This window comes from Puma concolor, chromosome B3 (genome assembly GCF_028749965.1).
Source record: "Puma concolor isolate L17-30 chromosome B3, mPumCon1.1.hap2, whole genome shotgun sequence".
Lineage (NCBI taxonomy): Eukaryota > Metazoa > Chordata > Mammalia > Carnivora > Felidae > Puma > Puma concolor.
In genome coordinates, this window is record NC_141672.1 from 33,044,790 (window position 1) to 33,052,926 (window position 8,137).

Here is an 8,137-nt window from a genome sequence, read left to right on the forward strand (position 1 = left end):
ATGTCAACTGATGATGTCAACTGATGATGAAAAGTTTCCACTGTCAACTTAAAAATGCAGGGACAAGTCCATCATTTTTCAAAGTTCTTTTTAAAAGCAAAGTGCACAGTGAGATTGGAAGGCCACAGGCGGGAGCCCCGTGACACTCAACACAGGCACGTGGGGAGGTAGATCCAAAAGAGTTAAGTGTAGTGGGAGTGACCTCACCTCAGGGAGAGACTGGAGCCTGGCCTCGTGCTGAATCTTGTCCCCTGCTTCCCCATCGGGTGGCATTCTGTGACGCAGATGGCTTCTCTAAAAGGCCATTTCCCCCTCCCTCTTATGGGGTTGCCAAGCCTATATAATCGCCTTCAGAGTCAACAGCTCTGAACCTCAGAATTAGACTCATCGAAGGGTCTGGTTAACAATGCGATTTCTGGGTCCTCCTCAGACCCATGGAATCATGTTTTCTGGAGCTGAGAAAGAAACTGTTCCCAACCCAAGCTGGCATGGCATGGTGTGGTCTGGTACGAACAGCTGTTTCCTCCCAGAAAAACTTGGCATTCCTGAGAAAACACTGAGCAATTGTCTGACGGACTTTAACTGGCTTAAGAACCTTTTCTGAGAACTTCACCTAGCCTACAACAGTCTTGGTAGAAGCCTACAGAGATTTAACCAGTGCTGGGAGGTTCTAATAACCTTCAACCAGACACTCTTCAAAACTCTTGCTGTCCACAGTCTAACAATGACCATCGAACCCAGCACAGTGTGACAGAAATATAATGCCAGTGACCAATGCTTTTAAAAAGTAAAATAAAAGTCCCTACAACCCAGCAATTGCACTACTAGGTATTTATCCATGGGATACAGGGGTGCTGTTTCGAAGGGACACATGCACCCCAACGTTTATAGCAGCACTATCAACAATAGCCAAAGTATGGAAAGAACCCAAATGTCCATCGATGGATGACTGGATAAAGAAGATGTGGTAAATACATACCATGGAATAGTACTTGGCGATCAAAAAAAAATGAAATCTTGCCATTTGCCACTACGTGGATGGAACTGGAGGGTATTATGCTAAGTGAAATTAGTCAGAGAAAGACAAATATCATATGACTTCACTCATATGAGGAGTTCAAGATACAAAACAGATGAACATAGGGAAGGGAAGCAAAAATAATATAAAAACAAGGAGGGGGACAAAACATAAGAGACTCTTTAATACAGAGAACAAACTGAGGGTTGCTGGAGGGGTTGGGGGTTGGGGGAAGGGCTAAATGAGCAAGAGGCATTAAGGAAGACACTTGTTGGGATGAGCATTGGGTGTTATACATAGGGGATGAACATTGGAATCTACTCCTGAAATCATTATTACACTATATGCTAACTAATGTAAATTTAAAAATTAATTCAAATAAAGCAAACTAAAATAAAAGAAGTGAAATTAATTTTCATAACACAGTTTAGCTCAAGAAATGCAAAATATTATCATTTCAATATGCAATCAATATAAAAATTATTAATGTGATATTTTACATATTTACTTCCTCAAAAGCTGGCATGTGTTTTATAGTTACAGCATGTCGCTATCAGACTGGTCACATTTCAAGTGCTCAATAATCACGTGTGGCTGTGACTCTCACATTGGACAGCAGAGATTTAATTAAAAAAATTAATTTCAGCATTTTACTTATCTTGGGGAGACAGAGGGCAAGCAGGGGAGGGGCAGAGAGAGAAGGAGACACAGAATCCAAAGCAGGCTCCAGGCTCTGAACTGTCAGCACAGAGCCCGATGCGGGGCTTGAACTCACAGACTGTGAGATCATGACCTGAGCCAAAGTCGGACGCTCAACCGACTGAGCCACCCAGGCACCCCTTCTCCTGAGTTATTGACCTCAACAAGGGGATACCAGACTCCTGACTCCAGGCCCTGCTGCCTGTCCCAGAGGTCTTGAGCATGTGCTTTATACGTGGAAAAGCTCAGTAAATGGTGGCTGCTATTTTTAGGTAGCCTGGATTTAGAACCAGGTTCTACCATTCAAAAGCCATGTGTTTCAGACACATGATGAACCTCAGGTTTTCATCTTCACTTTTTACTTTTTTTTTTTTTTTTTAAGTAGGCTTCATGCCCAGCGTGGAGCCCAAGTCGGGGCTTGAACTCACGACCCTGAGATCAAGACCTGAGCTGAGATCAAGAGTTGGATGCTTCACCTACTGAGCCACTCATCCTTTTTTTATTTTTTTAATTGTTTTAATCTTTATTTATTTTTGAGAGAGAGAGACAGAGTGTGAGCAGGCGAGGAGCAGAGAGAGAGGGAGACACAGAATCCGAAGCAGGCTCCAGGCCCTGAGCTGTCAGCACGGAGCCCGACGCGGGGCTGGAACTCACGAACCGTGAGAGCATGACCTGAGCGGAAGTTGGACGCTCAGCCGACTGAGCCACCCGGGCGTCCCAATGAGCCACTCATCCTTAAATATAGGGATAAAAATGCTCCTAGTTCATAGAGTTGGACCCATTAGGTCAAGTCCCCTGGACCATCCCTTTACCCCAAAAGGGCAGATGTTAAAAAAGCCCATATACCATGGCAAACCACGGGCATCTCAGCCAAAGAAAGTAGGAGGGGGTTTTCACAGAGTTTGGGGCATATGCTGAATGGTTCGGGGAACGAACGAGGGTAAGCAGGAGCAGGTCTGGACTGAGTGCCATCGTGAAGTAAGGACAGTTTGGTAGCTGAGTTTTGCAGGAATCTTTGTCCAGGAGGCAGGAGGAACAAGAGTGTTACTGGTAACAAAGTAGTAATGATTCAAAAGAGGGGTTATCGGGCCTTCGGAGCATTGGTTTAGGCTCTGTTAGAAACTTGAAGTTTGATGACCCTCGGGGCTAGGGAGTGAATTCAGAACTTTGTTTCCTCGCTATAAAATGAAGCTAGGGGCACCTGGGTGGCTCAGTCAGTAAAGTGCCTGACTTTGGCTCACGTCATGATCTCACAGTTTCTGAGTTCGAGCCCCGTGCCGGACTCTGTGCTGACAGCTCAGAGCCTGGAGCCTGTTTCAGATTCTGTGTCTCCCTCTCTCTCTGCTCCTCCCCCACTTGTGCTCTGTCTCTCAAAAATAAATAAATGTAAAAAAAAAAAAAAATTAAAAAAAAAATGAAGCTAACTGTGGAACATTGCATCCCGAAACCCTTCACTGGAAACTCTGCACTTAGGCTGGAGGTCAAAGCTGCCCTGTGTTCTGGTGACCTGCCTTGCTCAGAACCTTCAGGACCTTTTCTGGAAAGGATCCCAAGTAGCAACATTTCTCATAGTCTATGATTTTATTAAATTTTTTTTAACATGTATTTATTTTTGAGACAGAGAGAGACAGAACATGAACGGGGAGGGTCAGAGAGAGAGGGAGACACAGAATCCGAAGCAGGCTCCAGGCTCTAAGCTGTCAGCACAGAGCCCGATGCGGGGCTCGAACTCACGGACCACGAGATCATGACCTGAGCCGAAGTTGGACGCTCCACCGACTGAGCCACCCAGGCTCCCCAATAGTCTATGATTTTAGAGAATAAGATTTCTCAGCCCTGTGTCTTGATGTTAAATAATATCGCCATCAATTTTTATGGCTCATAGTCATAACAAGAGTTAAGTGAGATCATACATGCAAAGTGCCTGGTGCATAATAAGGGCCCAACAAATGTAGCTGCTGTTATTAGTATTAGGATCGGTGTTCGTATTAGCATTAGTGTTTGCATTAGCATTATTCTTCCACGTTTCCTGTGAGACCGTTCCTTTCCTTCTGCCACACAGGCTGCTGCCAATTTAAAGGGGGACAGTTTTTAACTGAAATCTTAGCCCACGCTGGATTGCTCCTTAAAGAAGCATCGCCAAGGCTCCTGGGGCAGGACTTGCCGTGTTCTAACACTGTCCACAGCAGAGGTTGTCTTTTTATGAGTGATCGCTGCTTTCTTTTTTTTTTTTCATTCATTTATTTGAGAGAGAGAGAGAGAGAGAGAGAGAGAGAGAGAGACAGTGCAAGTGGGGGAGGGGCAGAGAGAGAGAGGGAGAGAGAGAACCCCAAGCAGGCTCCAGCAGAGCTGGAGGCAGGGCTCCGTCCTCGCACTGCACCGTAAGATCACGACCAGAACCGAAATCCAGAGTTGGAAGCTTAACCGACTGAACCACCCGGGTGCCCCGGCTGCTTTCCTTTTCCGAGAATTCTGTCTTTGCCGTCAAGGTGTCACTTCTGGACCGTGTTTTGTTTTTCATGTACAATTTGCCTAAAGGCTCCTTGGGGGAAGAGAACCTTATTTTATCAGGAGCCAAGCACACGTGTCAACCCTGCCGCACTAGATCAGAGTCACTTGCCCAAACCACTTATGTGTGCACACACACGCGCACGTGCACACACACGCACACAGACTATCAAAGGCTCCCCAGGTTCTGTTGGCTCTTTTGTTTCCTCTACAACACCCCCACCTGGACCCCCCACCTCCACTCTCCTTCGCACCTGAGGAAACAAAGTCGTTTTCAGTGTCTTTGTCAGACGGGTTCTTCCAGCTCCATGACCTTCTTTCTCTGACGGGAGCACCTGGTTGCCCTTCTTGCTCTCAAGTGCAGTGATACTGGGGTTAATAACATAACATTTTATTTATTTTGAGTGTCTTAATTCATTTTAAACAAACTGCTTATTTTTCTACACGCATCTCGTCAGAAAAAAAAAAAAAACTCTACAAAGAAGAAGGATCCAAATATCTCCACAAGCAGACCCCGCATATGTCACCAACGTGTTGGCATTCTTTCTGGCTTTCTCCCTACGTGTGTGTTCTTTTGTCAAGTCAAAACTGGGGGCGGCCGGGTGGCTCAGTCGGCTGAGCGTCTGACTTCAGCTCAGGTCACGATCTCGCGGTCCGTGAGTCCGAGCCCCGCGTCGGGCTCTGTGCCGACAGCTCGGAGCCTGGAGCCTGTTTCAGATTCTGTGTCTCCCTCTCTCTCTGACCCTCCCCGTTCATGCTCTCTCTCTGTCTCAAAAAATAAATAAACATTAGAAAAAGCAAACAAACAAAAAACTAGAATCACTTTTTTTTTTTTTTTAACATTTTTAAAAAAGTTTATTCATCTTGGGAGAGAGAGCATGCACAAGTGGGGTAGGGGCAGAGAGAGAGAGAGGGAGAGAGAGGGAATCCCAAGCAGGATCCACACCATCAGCACAGAGCCCGACTCAGGGCTCACCCATGAACCTCAAGATTGTGACCTGAGCAGAAATCAAGAGTTGGACACTTAACTGACTAAGCCACCCAGGCACCCCAAAATTAGGATCACTCTGTTGGCAGGGTTATAACTTTTTTTTTTCACTTAGCAAGAATATACCACAAACATCATACTCAAATAGATTTTGGGGTTCTTAAACATTTTTCTTAATGTTTATTTTTGTGAGAGAGAGACAGAGTGTAAGGGTGCGGAGGGGCAGAGAAAGAGGGAGACAGAATTCGAAGCAGGCTCCAGGCTCTGAGCTGTCAGCACAGAGCCGGGTTCACGGCCTGAACTCACGAACCGTGAGATCACGACCTGAGCCAAAGACGGATGCTTAACCGACTGAGCCGCCCAGGCGCCCCTCAAATAGGTTTTGGCACCGTGATTTTAAGTGACTGCTTATCATTTATGAATTGGATTTGCAGTGTTCGAAGACCTGGTAGTTTTTTCTTCCTCCTTGGGATGTTTTCTTCAAAACCAGAAACACCACCCTGAGCAGGTGAACAGTAGGTTGCAAAAGGTTTTGAAGCATGGGACAGCTGTCTTCAGTTGAGACTGCACCCCAGGGCTGCGGAGATTGACGGATACTCAAGTTCATGTGAGGTGAGCGGCCAGCTTGGACAAGGAGACCGATAAGGAGATCTAGGGCAGGACTCACTCTAGAAAAGCTGCTGTAAGGTGACAGACCCGGAGGCAGAGGGCATTGCGGAGGGGAAGCAGAGGGGGAGCCCGCTGCTCTGTGCAAACGCCTGGTCCCTTTCCTGGAGAACCGCGTGGCTGGCTTCCTCCTGCCTCTCGCTCAGGCTTTGGATGCCCTGGCCTCTTTGTCATCAGCACCGGGCCCTCTGGGAGCAGCTGCCTACAGTGCACCTGCTGGAGGCAGGCCCTTGGTGTCCCCAGGGTGTTCCATGCTCTGCGATGGGGATGAGGTGGAGAATGTTTTCGCAGGGAGCGTTTTTGGTTAAGTTGTTAATTTGTTGTAGGACAGGCCGGCAAAGGCGAAAATGCACCAACAAACAACAACAGCAAAGAAAACAAGGATTGATCATCTACACACAGAACTAAAATTTCTGGCCCTACGGGCTTTTTTGCAAGTTTTTTGGTTTTGCTTCCTTCCGTTTTATTTTGCTTGTGCAGTATTTAAAAACCAAAGTAATAAATTCCTAATATTTTATCTAAAACCAAAGTTATTGGGGTACCTGGGTGGCTCAGTCAGTTGACTGTCTGATTCTTGATTTCAGCTCAGGTGGTGATCTTATGGTTTGTAAGATTGAGCCCTGAGTTGGGCTCTGTGTTGATAGTGTGGAGTCTGCTTGGGATTCTCTCTCTCTCTCTCTCTCTCTCTCTCTCTCTCTCTCTCCCTCCTTCTGCCACCTCCCCCCTCAAAGTAAGAAAATAAACTTTTTTAAAGTCTTTAAAAAAATAAAATAAAATAAAATAAAATAAAATAAAATAAAAGCGTCTGGAGATATGCCTTCCAACTGGTTGGCTGTGGGTACTGACCAAGTCACCACCCCCTCCAACCACTGATCATTCCTTCACCCCACTGCCTGGCCCCAGGGATTTGAGCTCAGGACCCTTGGTTATAGATCCACAGAATGTCAGGAGGCCATTTAGTCCAGAGGTTTCCAAACTGTGGGTCTCCACCTACTAGTGGCTCTTGAGATCACTTTATTTTTAATGAACTAGAATGGAAGAGTGAGCATGAGAGAAGATTCTAGGCTCTCAAAGGACACCGTAGGTACAGTGTAAGATGTATGATTACAGTGAAGGGCAGTCAAGAAGGCTCAAGAATGGCTGACCTGGCCTAGTCCTCTCATTGTACAGAGAAAGAAATTCAGGGCCAAAGAAGGTGAGTAACTGACCCAAAGTCACACAGCTGCTAGTCAGGGAGCTAGGAGGAGGAACTGTAGCTCCTGACCCCAGGCCACCAGCCTTGGGACCACTGGATCCAACTGTGGTCAAACGAGGCTCAAGACCATCCTCCTGACTTACTCGGGGAAAAAACCTCCCAGGTTCCCACCGCACCCTCCCTTAAGACAGTATTTGTCAAAGTGGGGGACCACCTATTCCATAATCAGCCCGGATGCTTGTGAAAGATGCAGTTCTGGCCTCGGCCCCTTACTAACCTTAGGTGAACCATCTGACCTCTCTAGACCCCAGCTGCCCACTTGTAGAAGGGAATCGTGAGAGCACCGCTTTGCAGGAATGCGCAGAAGTGCTCGCGTACAATTTCCGACATAATGGTGGTGACTGTTCCCTCTTAATTCCCAAGGATGACAAGCCAGCTACTGTTTTGAACCCTGGGGGGCAGAGATGAGCCAGCCGGTCCTCCTCCTTAGGGAGCTCACAGTCTAACCAGTGACATACTGAATCCTTCCTCTTCAAACCAAGGCTCCCGCTCCTAATGATTCAATGACTGTGCCGCTTGCGTTTTCCAGAACAAGAAACTATTTGTACCACAGAAAGGAACCTCTTCTGGTTGAGGGTGTTCCCTACGCGGTAGATAATAAAGCTGCCTCGGTTTCCTCATCTGTAAAACGGGCTTTCTCCATTCTCAGGGTGAGGAGAAGCACATATATGGGCCGTGTGCAGAGGGCAGGGAAGCTCTCCGTGAAGGTGGCACTGGTGGGGACCAGAAGTCCTGGGAGCAGAACCCCACACCGGCTTTCCCTCGGGAGAAGCCCGGTGAACCTGGCTGGATCTGGCAGAGGGAGGACACCATGGCCAATGAAACAACCGGGTGGGAAACCCGAAGGCCCCGCCCAGCCCACCTGGCCAACACCAACAGGCAACCCCCTGCCCAGACCCGTCTCTGTCCAGAAGGGAGACGCTTCCCTGAGCCATCCCTCCTCTGAAACCTGCACCTTTGTCCTTCCTTTCCAGCTTCGACTTCCAAGCTGTAGGACACAGGG